The sequence below is a fragment of the Cyanistes caeruleus genome, chromosome 6 (assembly GCF_971803275.1).
Source record: "Cyanistes caeruleus chromosome 6, bCyaCae1.hap1.1, whole genome shotgun sequence".
Taxonomy (NCBI): Eukaryota; Metazoa; Chordata; class Aves; order Passeriformes; family Paridae; genus Cyanistes; species Cyanistes caeruleus.
In genome coordinates, this window is record NC_141706.1 from 60,233,998 (window position 1) to 60,251,284 (window position 17,287).

The 17,287-nt window shown below is 47.7% G+C and overlaps 1 protein-coding gene across 13 annotated transcripts in view; it reads left to right on the forward strand.

Annotated features, from left to right (window-relative positions):
* Nucleotides 1-4,182: 4,182 nt before the first annotated feature.
* INF2 (inverted formin 2) overlaps nucleotides 4,183-17,287 on the forward strand; it is a 42,560-nt gene continuing 29,455 nt past the window's right edge. For 2 of the 13 annotated variants that reach the window (XM_086894177.1, XM_086894178.1), the window contains exons 1-2: nucleotides 5,551-5,781; nucleotides 6,372-6,515. The gene's annotated coding sequence lies outside the window, so the exon portion shown is untranslated. Of the gene's footprint in view, nucleotides 4,301-5,403; nucleotides 5,782-6,288; nucleotides 6,516-17,287 lie in introns of those variants that run through there. The other 11 variants (XM_086894174.1, XM_086894183.1, XM_086894175.1 and 8 more) reach the window with 7 other exon arrangements.

Here is a 17,287-nt window from a genome sequence, read left to right on the forward strand (position 1 = left end):
AAAATTACAACCCGTTAGTCTGTGCTTTGAGTGTGCCTGAATAATCAGTGCCAAAACCACAGTGCTTTAAAAATTCATTACATGGGAAATACAGCCATTAATCCTAAATTGCTATGAGGGGAAGAAGACTTCAGTCTCTGCTGTGGATGCTCGTTCTGAAAGCCTTTAATCTCTATGAAGTCATGTTTGAGATGCAGTTGCTGGGGAAATAAACATGATGGCACACGAAGAAAAAAGCACTGTCAAGTGGGGAGGAGGCAAGAGAAGCAGATGAGCCCTGGTGAAACAAAGGATTCTCCCTCTCCAAGTGTAGCCTCTAACAAAACAAAACATGAGGCAGAGTGACTGAAAACATCTTAGAAAAATTGACTGTGCTTAGCTGCGTTATATAGTGGGACATCTGTGAGTCTTTATCTAAATTACACAATCTGAGGCATTTCACCCATTCAGTGTCTCTAGGCTTCATATATGAGAGGGAAGGTTTATCTTCCTCCCATTACAACTGCAAATGTGTGTCTAAATCCTCGTGTATGTATCACCATTATTGACTTACAAATACCACATTGCTTCTCAGCCTCCTTACTCAATCTCCTGCGGTTCGGGGAACGCTAAAACACAAAGATTATTTTGTGCTTGATATTACAGATAATATCTTTTTCTTTAAGGTTCTCAACTCTCTTGGGGACTCTCCCTCAGGAAAATTCAACTCTTTGGCAACTGCTTTGCGACTCTAAACCAAAAAGCACTTTTCTTCTGTGCTCTGACCTTCCCTGTAAGCACTGCAAAGAGCTTAAGTGAAGAAACAAAAGATCAGGAATCCTTCTGTGCAGTACATGCTCTTAACCTTCACCACCGCTGGAAATGTGTCCTGCTTTAATCTGCACAGGGACAAACACAAAACCAACTCTCGTCATCAGACCTTGGGACAACAATTCCTGCAGCTGTGCAGAAATTACATCTCGGCATGGCAGATCTCAGTCTAAAACTGCTGCTTAGAAGGAAAGGGAATGCCTGCACACTCACGTCTCTGCATTCCTGAGCTCTACTGTAGCCCTGCCTTCATGTCAAAAATACCAGACAAATGTTTCAGCCCTCCTGAAGGGCAGGGCACAGCTGCAGGTAAAATACCAGGAACCTGACATAGGTCTGTGGACAGCAAGAAAAAATAAAGAGATCAGAAGAAAAAAAACCACTTTGATTCATATTTTTGGCATTTAGACTAGATAGGCATTGGTGGTCCCTAACAAATTAAATTTCTCTGTTCTCTTCTATCCTGGTAGTTAGAACACAAAGCAGTACAAGCTAAGAATGGTTTGGAAGTAGCTTGCTCCACTGAAAAAGTTGCTTTTTAGGACCTCAATCCAGCAGGAGCAACAACTCCTAGGAGCTTCAAAGCCCCATTTTCCAGCTGCTGTGGTATTTCTTTCCAGCCCTTTCACTATGGGACTGAGCAGCCAAGCACAGGGATACTGTTGAATAAAAATTCATTTTCTATCAGCCCTTTTGCCTGAACCAAAGGAAAAAAAATGGACAGCTGGAGGTTAGAAGAGCAAATAGTGGCTCATGGTGTAACCAAAGAAGAATTTGGACCATGTGGTGGAGTTCTGGGTACACATTTCTGACAAGATTGGCAGTGATTACACCAAACAGAAAAGGCAATTCAGACCATACAGCAACAAATTCAATGATCACAGCCCCTCCAGGCAGGCAGATGGAGAATCCAGGGAGAGTTCAGCCTGATTTTTGTGGGTGCAAGATTCCAAAGTGCAAAGCACACTGCAGATGTGGGTCTGGGGAAGCAAACCAGCTGCTGCACCCCCTCAGCCACACCACGTGTGCACCCAGCTCTGGACATACATGCACAGCGTGGCTCTATCCCAACAAAGGAGCACTTGTGTGTTCATTCTTCACCCCCGCAGTCATATCTGCTTCGGTCAAAAGGGATTTTGGTGAAAATTTTGAGGGGCATTCACACAGAGTTTCATTTTTTTCTCTTTGCCTTGTCTTTTCTGAGCTTTGCCCCTCATTCCTACATGATGATGAGAGCCTTTATGGCCCAGCAGTTATAGTTTGTCCTCCATAAGCAATTTTTACAGCCACGTGTGCTGTCCTTGTACGTCCAAGCAGGACTGACAAGTATCAAGCACTAGAGTAAGAACAAATAAAGTAAAAAGTAGAGTAAAAATGAAACACAGAGGACGAAGAGCTCCCTTCCTCTTCTCCCTGTCTGTCATCTCCCTGAGTACAAGGTCACTGTGAGCTGCAGGTCTCCTGTGTGTGACCCAGCTCCCCCATGGCCACACTCCCTGCTACCCGTGCTCCTACGGACAGAGCTGATAAGTGCATTAGGGGATCTCCTGCCCAACTGCCCCAGCACTCACAGTCACCACGTGGGACAGAGGCCACGAACCTGATGCTGAAAATGCCTGAAATGAGTGTGTGAATGAGGCAGCAGGAGGGGAAGCCACATGGGCCACACCAAGGTGTCCTACCTGTCTGACTTCCACATGGCAAACCCTGGCAGGGCTGCTCCAGAATACAAAGGCAGCAGACAAAGACAAAGAAGAAGAAGAAAAATGCTCTCAAGCAGGAAAGATTTGGGTTCCCTGTTCTTCTTCATACAAAAACTTGCAGAGAATGGAAAAAAGGCCAAAGCAAGAACAGCAGCAGCAGCCAAATAAAATTATTATTTCCTAAAAAACCAATAGCGCTTTCAGAAACACTTCAGAGAAAGATCACAGGGGATATTTTGCATTTTTCCCACTGTGTAGATTTATAAAGCTATGTACCACCTGAGTATTGCATAAGATACCAATTAGAAACATTTGTTTTGGGCAAAAGAAGAAACGATGAGCCATTCTGGTTAACTGCCATCTCTGAGAGAGCCAGTCTTTTTCCATTTGTCTTCTCTTCCACTAAAAACAGAGGAGTGTTTTACGAGCAAGCAGCGAAAGCTCAGGTCTCATTTTCCAATTTGAAGTCTCAGAAGTCTCAGCTCTGTGTTCTTACCCTGTAACTATCCTCCAGTCGCCTGTAGTCACACTCAGTGGTCTCAGCTGGGCTCTCAGTGGCTTGCAGCAGCCCTTTGCAAAACACTGTATCAGTTATTTCCCTGCTCCCTGATTTTCCCTGCCAGGTTTCTGTGGATGGCAAAGCTGAGTGGCTCTGCCTGAAATCAGAACTGACTCAATGGCCCTAATGCCTATAGGAGAACGCACTTATGACCCACCAAGGGAAACACTTTTCCACCAAATTCTCTCCACTTGGCTCTTAATCTTTAGCTTAACACCACTGTTTTGTGGCTCATCTCTAGAGCTGATGTGTTTTACTAATGGAAAAGGCATCCTTCCCTTCTGCTGAGTTGGGTGGCCCACTGTGCCCATCGATCTGAAGACCATGAAACATTAAGCTTGTACTGACTTTAGGTTTAGGCTGTATCTGACTAGATGTTTAAACGGTGATACCCTCAAAATCTGTACAAAATACTCAAATATTACCTTTACTAGCCCAGTGCAAAGTACAAGATTCAAGCATTGGAACAGGCTACACCGGGAAGCAGATGAGTCACCATCCCTGGAGGTATTTAAAAGACATGTCGATGTGGCACTTGGGGATGGGGTTTAGTGGTGGGCTTGCCAATGATGGGTTAACGCTTGGACTCGATGATCTTAAAGGTATTTTCCAACCTGATCGATGCCATGATTCTATGTTTAAAAAGTGAAGCCCTTACATTGCAGAGACCAGGCTGGCGGGTCCCTAGATGAGGGTGCAGGATCCCTTGGGTCTCTGACCGCCTGGGCAGCCTGTCCCCAGCTTTCGTGGTTCCCCCCTCGGCTCCCAGCCCCGGGCGGCGGATCCAAACCCCAGGGCTGGACTGAGAGGCTGCGCCCGCTCACCCCGGGGCAGCTCCGGCTGTCAGACCACAGGATGCCCACGGGACACAGGAGGAAGGGGCACACTGGAGAGCCCTCCGGGGTGGGCAGGACCCTTCTGCAGCGAGGGGGACCCAGCACCGGCTCTGCAGAGAGCTCTTCCCCAGGGGATGGGTGATCTTGCAGGACACGAGAGCAGGGCACGGCAGCGGGGCTGCCAATGGAAGGCGCCCGGCAGAACGCCGCTTTGGGGCGGTGCGGCGGAGCCCCCGCCCGGGAGGAGAAGAACTTCCCCGGCGGGGCCGGTCCGGACCCGCGCCCCGCCCCGGAACCGGGCGCGGCTCCCGCGGGCGGGCAGAGCCCGGCGGCTGCGGAGGGTCCCCGGCAGGGAGGGTCGCTGCCGTCCCCGCCGCAGGAAAGCTGCCGCGGTAAGAGCGAGCTCCGCCGGGGGCGATCGCGGGGTCCTCTCGGCCGGGAGAAGTTGGGCTAAACCCCCTCCCGGGGCTGCAGCCCAGCTGGGCATCCCCGCTCCCGCCTGGGCATCCCCTCACCCGGCCGGGCATCCCCGCTCCCGCCCGGGCATCCCCGCACCCGGCCGGGCATCCCCGCTCCCGCCTGGGCATCCCCGCTCCCGGCCGGGCATCCCCGCTCCCGGCCGGGCATCCCCGCTCCCGCCTGGGCATCCCCTCACCCGGCCGGGCATCCCCGCACCCGCCTGGGCATCCCCGCTCCCGCCTGGGCATCCCCTCACCCGGCCGGGCATCCCCTCACCCGGCCGGGCATCCCCTCACCCGGCCGGGCATCCCCGCACCCGCCTGGGCATCCCCGCTCCCGCCTGGGCATCCCCTCACCCGGCCGGGCATCCCCTCACCCGGCCGGGCATCCCCTCACCCGGCCGGGCATCCCTGCACCCGCCTGGGCATCCCCGCTCCCGCCTGGGCATCCCCTCACCCGGCCGTGCCCCGGTGGGACGGGAGGGTGTCCGCGGAGCAAGGAGCTCGGCGGGCGGCTGGAAGCTGCAGGAGGGATGTGTGAGCGCAGCGGGACGGAGAGGCGACAGCAGCGGGGAGGTGTAGGTGGGACCCGGTTTGGGCTGCAGGTGTGGCAGCACCGCTGGGACGGAGCCCCCGCTGCCGCTTTGCTGCACACGGGAGAGGTGGGAGCCGGTCCGGGTTGCAGATGCAGCAGCGCGGTGTCTTGGTGGGATGAAGTCCGGATTGCAGGGGCCACAGTGGAGCAGGCAGGTGGGAGCTGGTCCGGACCGCAGGCGCAGACACGCGGTGTGGTTTGGGCTGGCGGTGCTGGTGCCGTTCGGACCGCAGGTGCAGGGGTAGAGCTGTGACGTGGTCCTGCACGTGTGGCTGCAACGTGGTGCAGGTTGCAGGTGTGATGTGCAGGCGGGATGTGGTCCCGCTGTGCCTGGGGCTGGCAGAGCTTCTCCCAGCCTGGAGTGGATGGATGGTGTGCCTGCGTCTGGGCTGGGCCACTCTCAGGCTTTTATTTTGACAGATTCTGTTATCCAGCGGTTTTCAGACTGCGTCTCCCAAGTCCTGCCCGGTTTTCCCACATAGTTCTTTCCAGCCTCATCCTCCCTTTTGCTCAATAACTCTGCAGTGATTAAATGGCTTCTTGCAACATGAGTATACAGAGCTGAATTCCAGAGCTCGTGGGTGGGGAAGGAGTGCTCAGACACACTGATTTTAGAAGAAATACCCCAAAACGGTGCTCGTGGTTGTCCCTCCTTGTACCAGATCAACACTGTGAGCTGTATGTTCTTTTTTGGATTCTTAAGACTGAAGAATTTCTCTGGGTAAACACAGTGCAAAACATCTCAGGCTCTCTGATAGACTGCAAGGAAACTTCTGGCTTAAGTTAGTTGAAAAGAAAAGTTGAAGTCAGCAGAGTTACTGTAAGTAAGGTTGCTGTTGTCCTACTGAACTTGCTCAGAATTTGGGCTGTCTGGCCGCTAATCTCATTTCTCTTCCATCGACTTAAGCTTATTTTTCCACTAAACAGAGGCTGCCAAAACTAGAGGGCAGGGGGGAGGGGATTGTAGGAATCTGTGAGGATATGAGATTTTTTTTTTTTTGTCCTGTTTTATGTTAATAATCCTATTCTAGGCTGTCATCCAAAAATATTGCTGAAAAAATGCAAGCAGTGTACAAGACCCATTGTATAAAAGATAATCTAAATGTAGGACAGGAAGAGACCTGGCAGGTCAGCAAATCTAAACACAGAATGATACTATGCCTTATTGCACACTACTGTAATCCATTTGTTGCCAGCCTTCTGGGAAGGGGAAATTTCACATCTTCATTGAACTGATATTATAATTATTTCTCCAATATATGGCTTTCTCTTACTTTGTATTTATATTATGATTGCTTAGTTCTCTCTGGTACTTTTCTCTTATCAGTGTAGAAATGGGAGTTGCATGCTTTTCTCTTTCCTGTGCAATACCAAACAAGCTTCAACTTGCTGTCTGCTTTCATGAAGCAGGCTCCAGCTCCTGCTGATCCCTGTGGATGAGCTGGGCTTCTTAATCTCCAACTTCCCTGTGGATGAGCAGAGCTTCAAGGCTCAGGAGTCTGCCCTGTGCCTCTCGTTCTCTGACACCTCACCTAGAAATAAATCCCTCACCAGGTAGGTGCTGCAATTAACCTCGTCCTCAGGTTCCTCCTGCCCCATGATAAGGGGTGGGAAGCAGCTCTCATTATATTCCAGTCGTTTTATTAATCCCATTTTTATTGCATATCCTCATGTTCTGTACTGATTCAGTATTCCCTCAGCTTTCTCCCAATGTTCTGTCATGAAAGGAGTAGGATGGAGTCTTCCTCACTTGCAGTAGTGACCCTGCTAGACTCAGACTGACCCCTTCCATTTCATTGTCTGTCTGATCCTTCTAGGTCTGTACCCTGTTTATTACAATTTTTTGTCTTTCATTTGCAAACTTCAGATTCCACTGGACTGCATAGCAAGTGGCTTCAAATGTGTTGTAAGCTGAACTTTACCCCTGTCTTGTGTGCCAGGTGTGCTGGACAGTTTTCCCAGAGTAGCTGAGCAGAAAATGTTTCTTACCAAAGCAAGCTAAGTTCCATTTTGTCCTTCTTTCCACACAATTTATTTCTATGGCATCCATTATTAGATGTGGGGTTTTCCTGCAGTGATTATTCTGCTGACGAGGGATGTTTAATCCCACCATTGTACTGCAACCAGCCATGAGTAGAAGATGGGTGTCATTTGGCAGTGGGTAGCAACACAGTGCTGCAGATTGGGCAGTGAACAGCATTCATTGATCTGAGACTGCTGAAGGGGCTTCAGACAAACTCACTGCTCATGTCTGAACTCAGGTTAAGCTCCCACTTGAATATCCTTGCTCTTAATATTTGCAGTAAGGTCTATCAATAATGATTCAGAGAAAATACCACCGAATCGACAAAGTCAGGTCATGGGGTCACACAGTGACACTGAACAAATCCTGCTCTGCTCAGTCCAAAATGCTGCAATTGGTAGGTGCAAATAAACATAAGGAGTTATCCCTGCTCCATTCATTAACATTGTACATTGCTTCTTATATAACTAGGTAAAAAATGCCTAAATATTTTGCAGAAGGCAGATGCAGCCCTGCAGTGTGATACCCCTTGTGTTCAGTGAATGACTACCTGCTTCTGACCTAATACATTGTGATTTGGCATTATCCACCAGGCTCAAGTTTATTCCAGTGTTTCTCAGCATTGCCTGTGCAGCAGTTTATCACACAGTGTTCATGAGCCTGGTCTTGCAGAGGCAGCCTTCATCTCCCACTGGCCAGAAAAGCACTGAGAGCACCAAATGCTGCAACAGAGCAGGCAAAACATTTGTATTTTAATTTTACTGAGATTTCTCCCATCCTGTGCTGTCAGCCAAAATGCTGAGAACAAATTCGGGGAAGGAAACAAGTCACATCAAATTCTGAGCCTTGACTGTCTCCTTCTAACGGAGGGCAGCTTCATGCTCACAGGTCTGGTGTGGGGCTGTCACACCATTCCAGTGGCTCTGCAGGCATGTTTTAAGGACTGGAGGGAAGCACAAATTGGGAATGCTTAAAAAAATCATATGGGTGACTTTTTAGTGCCTCTCAGATTCCTTCTCAAGGACAAGTATCATCTGGCTCCCTTTTCCTAGGGAAAAATAATGAGCAACAGCCAAGCTTTATGATTGCTACCAGATAATGTCAGTGGTAGATGAGCTGATTTTATCAAACTGAATACGGAAGAAAATAGGGTGTGGGGTTCAAGCATGAGCCCCTGAGTCATAGCCTGGCATCTACAGGAGTGCCCGAAATGAAAAGTAAGTGATTGTGTGATGTGGCAGAAGAACATTTGTTGCTGCTTTGTCAGCCAGCCTTTCACATCTGCAGAAAGCATCAGGAGAGCATCTAACAGCACGGTGGGTCTTCTGTTTGATGGAATGAACACATATTGTGCACGGATTCAGCAGTTTCTACTATTTTAATACCTGAGCTGGCTTTTCAAAGTGCTGGGAATGCTGGAGCCACAGATCAATGAGAATCTTAGGCAAGCAATAGTGTTTGCAAAAAGCTCTGTAGCATTTGATGGTGTATTTCAAGGTCTCTGAAAAACTGGCTGAGCTGATAAAGGACACCAGACAAAGACAGAAAGGCCTGGGAGACACTCAATGAAGTCCTCATTGCAGCTTTGGAGTCACTCAGCTGATTCCAAAATGTTTAATGACCCCAGAAGAAATGGCTCCCTTCAGAAGGGACATTGCTCCAGCACTACTTCCACACCACAGGTACAGAGAAATGAAGAGCTGCCAAATGCTGTAGTTGGTCAGGCCTGATGTTGAACTTGGCATGGTTGTAGTGCTACTTGGCATTGACTTCCCAATTGTTATTTTTACCAGGACCACTATTCAGCTGAGGTGTGAGCAGTATTAATTTTGTGGAATGTCTGAGGGCAGAGGAGGGATTTGCTTGTTGTGTTGCTGCTCCATTAGAGTCTGTTGCTCCTTGGGGCTGAGGACTTCCCCACAAGGTAGACAAGGGAAGCTTCAGCTGATGGTTTGCATTGCTGCTCACAGAGTACCTACAAGCTCTCTGACACTGATTCCACCCCAAACCCAACTTGCACAGCCTTCTATTGCCTCTGCTGCTCACAAGCTGATGGCTAATGCTAACATAGGACATCGCCAGTGGCAGCTGGCCACCTTGGAACTATGTGGGTCTCCACTTTTCCAGATGGGAAAGCTGAGTCACATTTTAACAAGCAAGGACATCAGAGAAATTTGGAGATCACTCCAGGAAAGTGTGGGAAAGGAGGCATCCTGCAACCATAAACCCTCTATAATTAGTTGTACTTTAAAATGGAAAATGGTTTTGCGATTGCAGAGGTCAAATGAGCTCTGCTCCTGTCTGCTCTGCACTAGGAGCCATGGCCACCTGTCCCACCCCTTCCCTGTGTTCCCCAGAGGGAAGGACATTCCAGCCCCACTCCTGTCCCTGGGACTGCAAGGCGAGCCCTTGGCTTGCAGGAGGCACAGCCTGTCCCAAGCACACCCTGGCCAGCAGAGGGGCTGAAGGCAGGGAAGCAGCAGAGCCCCTTTCCTCTCTCCAGATCAATGAATGAGGTTGGCATCATCTTGATTGATTGATTTATTTATTTATAATTTTGGTGATCAGCTCTGCTTTTGTCTGTGTAGCTAAGGCATAACTGTGTTACATTCCGCTCCGTGGGTTAAATTGCATTATTCTTAATGAGGCAGCTATCTCCACGCTGCTTCTGTTCTTCTGGTTCCCCCTTTCTGGGAGCTGTCTGCTCTTTGCCTGTCCTGCTTTTCTGTTAAGTCATTCCTGAGCATTGGCTGGAAGCAGTGAGCTAAGCATTAGCTTTATTTTCTGACAGAGGCCCCAGTTGGGAACAGAAGTCCCCACAGAACACAGCAGCAGCTTTTTGTGAGCAGTGCTTTTCCTCCCACAGCCTACCGAGAAGTCAAACTGTGGCAAATCAACTCATTCCAGCGTCTGGCCCAGATCAAGGTACTTCACCTAAACAAGAGGATGGTCCCTGCTGCCACAGGCTTTCCCCCTGGGAGAGGGTGCACCCCTCACGGGCTGGATGTGCCACCCAGGGGGCTGCAGGAGGAGAGGCAAAGCCACACAGCCTTCCCTGGACCTCGTGCACTGGCTCATCTCTTCCATCAGCACTGCAGCGCTGAGCCCATTCCCTCTGTCCCAGAGGGTCCCTTGGGGGCACAGGCTGGCACTGGGGGGTTGTGGGGTGAATCTCTGGGGTGAACCCCTGGGGTTTGGCCCCTCGCAGCCCACAGCTGTACATGCTGGGCAGCTGGCTCTGCCGCATCAGCCGTGTGAGTAAGCCTCCCTCCTGCCCCAGAAACAGCCACAATCTCCTCTGTGTGTTTCTAGCTCAGAAAAGGCTGATTCATTCTCTGAAGCAGATTAATTACTTCTGCTATTTAGAAAAGAAAAAAAAGAAAAAAAGGAGAAATCCTTTAGAATCGGTCGGCTTAACTTTCAACTGCGTGCACAATGCAGTGAAGCAAATCTGCTCTGAGGCAGAGCAAAAGAGTTCACACGGAGTAAGAAACTGGGGGTTACAATATTTACCTGTCATGTCAGCAGTGGGCTCTGCAATTTAGAAGGTAGTTGTGAATGTGTCTTCTTTTCGGCTTATATGACAACTGGTACAAATGTGAGCCTGCCATGAAGGTGAACTGGGGAACAAATGTTTTTATTCCCTGATACATTTTATAACTTGTTTCCTTCCTGGTTTGTGTCATAGCTATGTGGCAGCCGGCTCCCTGAGTAGCTCTCATCTGAAACCTGGCTGAGTTGTTCCATTTCTCCCTTGGAAGGCTGCTTTCCAGCCTGCCTGGCTGTGCTCACTTGTTTATGCACTGATGGGCTGTAGTTCCCCATTTCAGAACAAGCTGTCCAATATTTATGAGTTATTTTATATTTACCCAGTCCTGAGGCTTCTTTTATAAGCCTGGGGATAAATTCTGGGTTTTGTTGTTTCCATTACTGGAAATGGACTGAACCTCCACAAACATTACCAAGCTTTAAATAAGGCCTCTATTTATCTACAAAGGAAGGGAAAGGACTAACACAAAGCTAAATTGATTTACAAGCCTGTAATTGCCAAACCCCTGTTCTGATAACACTTGTAAGAAGGCAAGCCATATGTATAGAGATGAATCACCTATAAAATTATATCCTAATATTCATTGTATATTGACTTATCAAACAAATATAGTGATTTTCCTCCTGAAGATTAATGACAGCCACATGCTCAGCTGGCATAAGGCACTGCAACTCTCTGGACTATGCAAACCTGAGGATGTGATTGAAAAACTGATTGCTTTGCAAACAGCTAATCAGTATCTAAAGTGATAAGGAAAAACTGAAAAAGGTCAAAATGATAGTCATAAAATAATCTGCATGTACAGTAAGGGCATTTTGACCAAGCATGAAACCTTTCCCATGATCCCCCATTAGCCGGGCCATATTAAAATCTCTTCACATTAATACAAAGACTGAATTAGAACTGGGAAGTTAATATCTAGGAGGGCAATTTTAGGTCCTCTCAAAACAACTGGAATGAGTACTGTAGCAAAATGAAAGGTTAAGCCCGTTAATGTTTTAGGATTACCGCATTATAAAATGGGTTCCTTTTTTACCCAGCAGTAGAGAAAATACTCTGAAGGCATCTTTGGAGTGGATTAATGTTGAAATCATGCTAAGCCAGCCTTCTTCAAGCATTTGTTTTAAACAGCTCAAATGCTTAATTTCTTGAATTAGCAGCTGAGCAGGTTCTTTGATTACCCTTGGTAATGTTCATATTCACACAAGCGCACAGGAAAGTACCTGGCAGCATCTGGGGCTGCTCTCCTTAATGTGTGCAATACGTGCTTCGCCCATGCCATTAGGAATCCTGGCTATGGTCAGCCTTATCTGAACAAAAACACTCAGGATGTTTGCATTTGGGCTGTTCACCAGATGAGATACCAACCCCTGTGATTCAGCAGCAGCTGAATGGAAAAGCTGATCTCGATAGAAGGGAATCGCATTTGCAACCTGTTTGGAGAACAGCTGGAAAAATAATTCCCCCTTCTGTACCATGCTGGTGTCTTGGTAGCTTTGTTCAGAAGGGATGTCTGTAAATATGGGTCTGGGTAGCTCTTTGGCTTAGTGATGCCCTCAGGCCTGTCCCCTGTGGATCTCCAGCCTCAAACTGTCTGCCTGAAATCTCCGCCCTTGTGCAGGTGAGGGGGGTTTGTGCTTGTGCTGGAAGGATACAGCTAAACCCTGGACAGGACCTGCCTGCCTCTCTCCCTCTGGGGCAGGGCTCAGAAGGTCTTTTTGCTGTAATTACATCTTCGTGCTGCTGCAGCAGCAGCATGTGTACCAGGGAGCAGAGTTCAGCTGCCGTGGCACACTTCATCCTGGCAATGCCTAAGCAGTTCCCCTGCAGCCTTAGCACGGGTGCAATATATTATGCAGGATAAATAAACAGTAAATATTAGGCTTCTTACGTATGCCTAGGAGCACATACATCCTTTCTAACCTGTGCATGGGTCTGTGCTCTGGGCAGAGCTGCTGGTGCAGTTTAGGGTTTTGGCAGAGATTTTTGTCAACACCTTTCCAAATTAAGCTCCAAGTTTCTCACAGTTCATGGTTTAATCTCCTCAGGTGAAAGCAGCCTCCCCAAAATAGGGTGTTTCTTTCTTGCAGAAGCTTCCTACCAAAAGAACTGCAGAGCAAAGGTTATGCATGTTTTAAGCAGATCAACCCCATTAGATACAAAGTTCTGGCAGTAGCAGTGTCCTTTATTTTTGTTATCTGAAGTATTCATCAGATAAAGACTACTTCAGAATGCTTTTCTTTTTCTCCTTTTAACATCCTCTAAAGTGAAAGCATTCAGCCACAAAGCAATCAGAGCTGGTCTGAGACAAGAGAGCTGCAGAGATGTCAGTCTTCAAGGAGAGCAGAGAAATTCAGTAAGAGCCAGGTCAGGTCTGCAGTTCCTGTCTTGCTCCTGTGGTTTCCTGAGGATGCTCAGATGTCTCTGCTCCCCATGAGGGAGCAAACTGGCTGCTGTCACTGTGTTGCCCTGAAAACTAAAACCTTCTGATAATGTTTGCATAGTTTTAGTTACTTTCCCGTGAAAGTTCTATAAACATAAGTTGTTTATCACATTCCTTCTAAGAAACATCTTTTGATGGACATTTCACATGACCAGCTTGCTTGGGAAGGTGGTGACTTAATTATCCAATCCCTGGTCATTGTCAAGAATATATAAATACTGGAGTCAGAGAATAAAAGTTGTTCTTTCCTGGTCTAACACTGAGAGGCATTCGTGTGAATCATTTCATGTCCTTTAGCAACATCACTCTGCTCTTCCAGTACCTGGGAAGGTCATCTTAGTTCACCCCATTTACATCCCAGTAGCTCTTCTGGCATCTCCTGCAGCCCCTGATGCATAAGGTCATGTTGCAAAGGCCAGATGCCTTGTGGGCAGGGGGAGAATTTGACTCTCCCACTAAATTTTCCTTCATCCTTCCCCTAAATTTGTTTGTTTTTACCCATGCCTAATTTCCCTTCAGTGCCATTTCAGCACTTTGTTTGACACTGGTCCTTCTGCTTCATTAACTCAGATTAATTCAGTTCTCACATGAACAGAGAAATTGACTTATCCAAGTTTATTTCCCTAATTTTTCCCCTGTAGACATGTACTTGTTACCACTGGCCTCACAGGTGCCAGAGTACCCAACAGAACCCATCACCGAGATGCAGAGGTGAATATCACACCTTGAATTCTTGAATACCATCTATGCTGATGTTTAGTGATTTAGTAGGGAATGATAGGAGGCATTTTAGGCAGGATCACCTAGAAAAAGCCATTGCAGCAGACCTCTGACTGGCACAGGTCTCCCTGTCAGCCTGAAATGAGCTGGGTGTCCCATTTCTAAAACCCTTGACATGACTTCCTTGAAAAGACCCTGGCATGAGAATAAATTTGTCACAGAAATTTAGAGCAGCGAGAAGACACTGATTGCTGTAATTAGGAATAATCTAATTCCTAAAGGCAAATGGGTTGTATTTATGTCTGTTTAATTAAATTCCTGAATTTAGTGGACTGGCCATGTGAGCAGTGAATCCATTGCACTGTGATTAGGAGGCAGCAGAGCGATACTCAAAAAGTAGAGGGTCTCAGCTATACTTTACCTAACATGGAACTAAACTCTTAGTTCTTGATGTAATCTATTTGATTTGGGTGTAGTTACTGTTCAGAGTACCACCAAATCATCTGCTAGAAAACTGGTGTAAAATTGGTCTGATTTGCTGGGGAAAGCCATTTAGCCCTCTCTCTGAGCAACTTGAAAGTTCATGTCCATGTGGCCTGCAGAGGAACAGTGCAGCCTGAGAGCTGGTTTTCCTGCTTTTCAGCCCAATTTCTCCGCTTCTGCTTTTTTCCTTTTGTTTTTTGGGTTGGTTTTTTTTTCCTGGAGTTTTGTTGGGTGTTTTTTTTTTTTTTCATGTCCAAAATGATGGAACCTTTCTAGAAGGAGAAACATTTCTGGAATTTCTCATATCCAGGCTTCAGATGAAACCTGATGGGACCTGACCTTTTACATTGCTTCCATGGTTTTCTAAGACAGGAATTTGCACCATTACAATCCTTTCTTTGCAGGACTTTTTTTTCCTCTTAAATTTTATTTTTTCCCCTAAAACCTGCTGTGAGACTGGTCCTGCTCCCAAGAACCAGATTAGCAACTAATCTTTTGAGGACTTGGGGATTACACTTCAGGAGTGCATGCAATGTAAAGGGACATTCATTTGCTGTAAAACCCATCCTGAATTAACAATAGACTTGGATTGTAGGGACACTCCCCCAGAGTGTTTCCTATGGCAGGAAGGGGAATTATGCAGTCGTTTCCCTGGACATTACATTGTTCTGGTGAAACTGTTTTAATCAGAAAGCACGTGGGCAATTTGGTCTCTTAAAGGCCAGCTGAATTTGGACCAAAGGGCAGACAGATCAGTGTATTTCTAATTCTTGTGCTCATGTACACAAGGGTTGAGTTTCCCACCTAAGGCAGGAAGACTCTTGATGTGGGTTCCAACTTTTGATCTGGGAGGTTCAGTTCAGGGTAGAACCTCACAGAGTAAGAAATAAACATTTGAAGCATAACTGCTACCCCTGAGCCAGGCAGGAGGCCTATCCTGAAATGGGCCATGTTGAAATATTCACAATTTAATAATGGCTGGGTTTCATTTAACACCTCCCGAGAGGCTGAGTGGATGCATTTTGCAGCTGTGGCTCACAAACTAGTTTTCACATGAAATGTCATCCAGAAAGGCACAGAGATGTGCTCTGTTTAAAAGAGCTTTTAATGTCTTCAGAGCCTGCTCAGCCCATAAAAGCTGGGCTGAAGCTCAGCAGGATCTTAGTGGTGCCTGATAAGAGTAGAATTCTTGTCATCCAGCCCCTGCCCAGAGGACACTGCCTGAGCTCCCAGCCTCTGCTAAGTGGCTCCTCTCCCATGATGGGCAGCCTTGGGTTACAAATCCTCAATATTTTAACCTGTCTTGGTTCTTCCATGATTGCAAAGGCCCCCGAGATCTTGCACTGTTCAAAGCTCTGGTGCCACAAAGCTGGAAAACCCAGCACAACATATGCAAGATGCAAGGGACTTTCCCCACCCACACCCATGCTCTCCAGCCCACCACCCTGACCACCCTGCATCCTCTTTTTTCCTTCTCATTGTTTTTCCTTTCCTTAGCCAGATCATTGCCCTGCTTTGGTCATTTCCCTGCTTTGAGTGACCCTGTGCTAGGAGTGCTTTTTCATATTGGCAGACAGCCATGGAGTGGGGGCAAGGCTCCCACCTTCCCAGCCCAGGGGGAAGTGACACCCTCCCAGCCACCAGCGCAGGCTGAATGAGACTGGTGACAAATGACATGCAAATGTCTTCCCTGGAGGGTACAGAAAAGTCACTTCCTCACCCCTTTCTGAAGAGTGATATTTGCATACTATCAGACACTGACATCCTGCTGGACTTCCTTAGAGCTGCCAGTTGTAGAGACACTTGTTCGGGGATTTACTCTGTGTTGACTGGAGCTTGGCTGGGGAAGGGAGGGCTCACACGACTGGTTGAGAATATCCTTCCATGTGGGAGAGACAAAGGAATAATTTGGCTTCAGCTCTGAGGTAGGAGTTCTTTCCTCTGACAGTTTTCTCTGTCCTCTTGGAATCCTGTGGAGGTTTTTAAAAACATCAACAAAAAAAAAATGGCAATAAAAGGGTTTTGGCTCTCATATCTGCTTGTGTGACAGCTTCCCACAGAGCAGAATCCAGGAGTCTTAGAAAGTTACCACTGCACTGTCCATGTTGCTGGGTAACAGTTTCTGCTCCTCACATGACCCCAAATTATAATAATAAATTGAGTCCCAAAATGCTGAATGGTGCTGGAATTGCTGGCAGATGGAGCTGCTGCCTGTGCCTGAGTGTGCGGGCACTGGAGCAGGGGCGTCTGCAGACCCTCCTTACTCCCAGCCGGAGTTTCCATGGGATCTGGACCCGAGTTCTCCTGGCTGGAGTCAGGATGCTCCTCTGGCTCCCATGGGCCTGCTGGCAGCAGCAGTGGGGAAGGGCTGGGTGAGGCACTGGTGGCCCCATTTGGTGCAGCACAGCTGGGGCTGGCACTCTCTGCATGGGGCTGGGGCTGGCCACCACCTCACATCCCTCCAGCACCGAGTCTGCTGTGCCTGCCAAGGCCTGTGGAGCCTGTGAGGGTGCCCAGGGCTCCCACCCACCGTGGAAAGCTGCTGATACTGGTTCGTCTGACTTGGCACAGATAAACCACTTTCCTCCCCAGTGGCAGTGGCCATTACAGGAACAAAATCTGACAGCTGCACCTAAACCTGGCTAACCACATTAGGGGAAGTGATTATTGAGTTAACAAAGAGTGGTTTCAAACCCATTTGAAGCTAAGCTTGTGGAACCTCTCTTATAAATAAGGGTTTAGAGGCCACTAAAGATCTTGACATAAACATCTTTGAGCATCTCACTTGAGTGTGATTTGTTTGTGGTCCTGTAGCAGCCCAATGAGAAATTTGTTTAATTTATTCACTGAGGAAGAAGGCACCGGTGATTTTTTTTCTTTTTTTTTTTCTTTTTTTTTTTCTTTTTTTTTTTCTTTTTTTACTGTGGGGTTAAACCTGGTGTAACTGTACTGCTACCAATACATATTGAGTGGACACATTTACCCATTTTGTGAGACATCACACAATGCTGTAGCTTGTATTTGCCCAGGAGAGAAAAGCCGTGCTGGCACACAGCATCCCGATAGTGGTGAACGGGACTGAATCAGAACAATATGTTTTTCCTTTA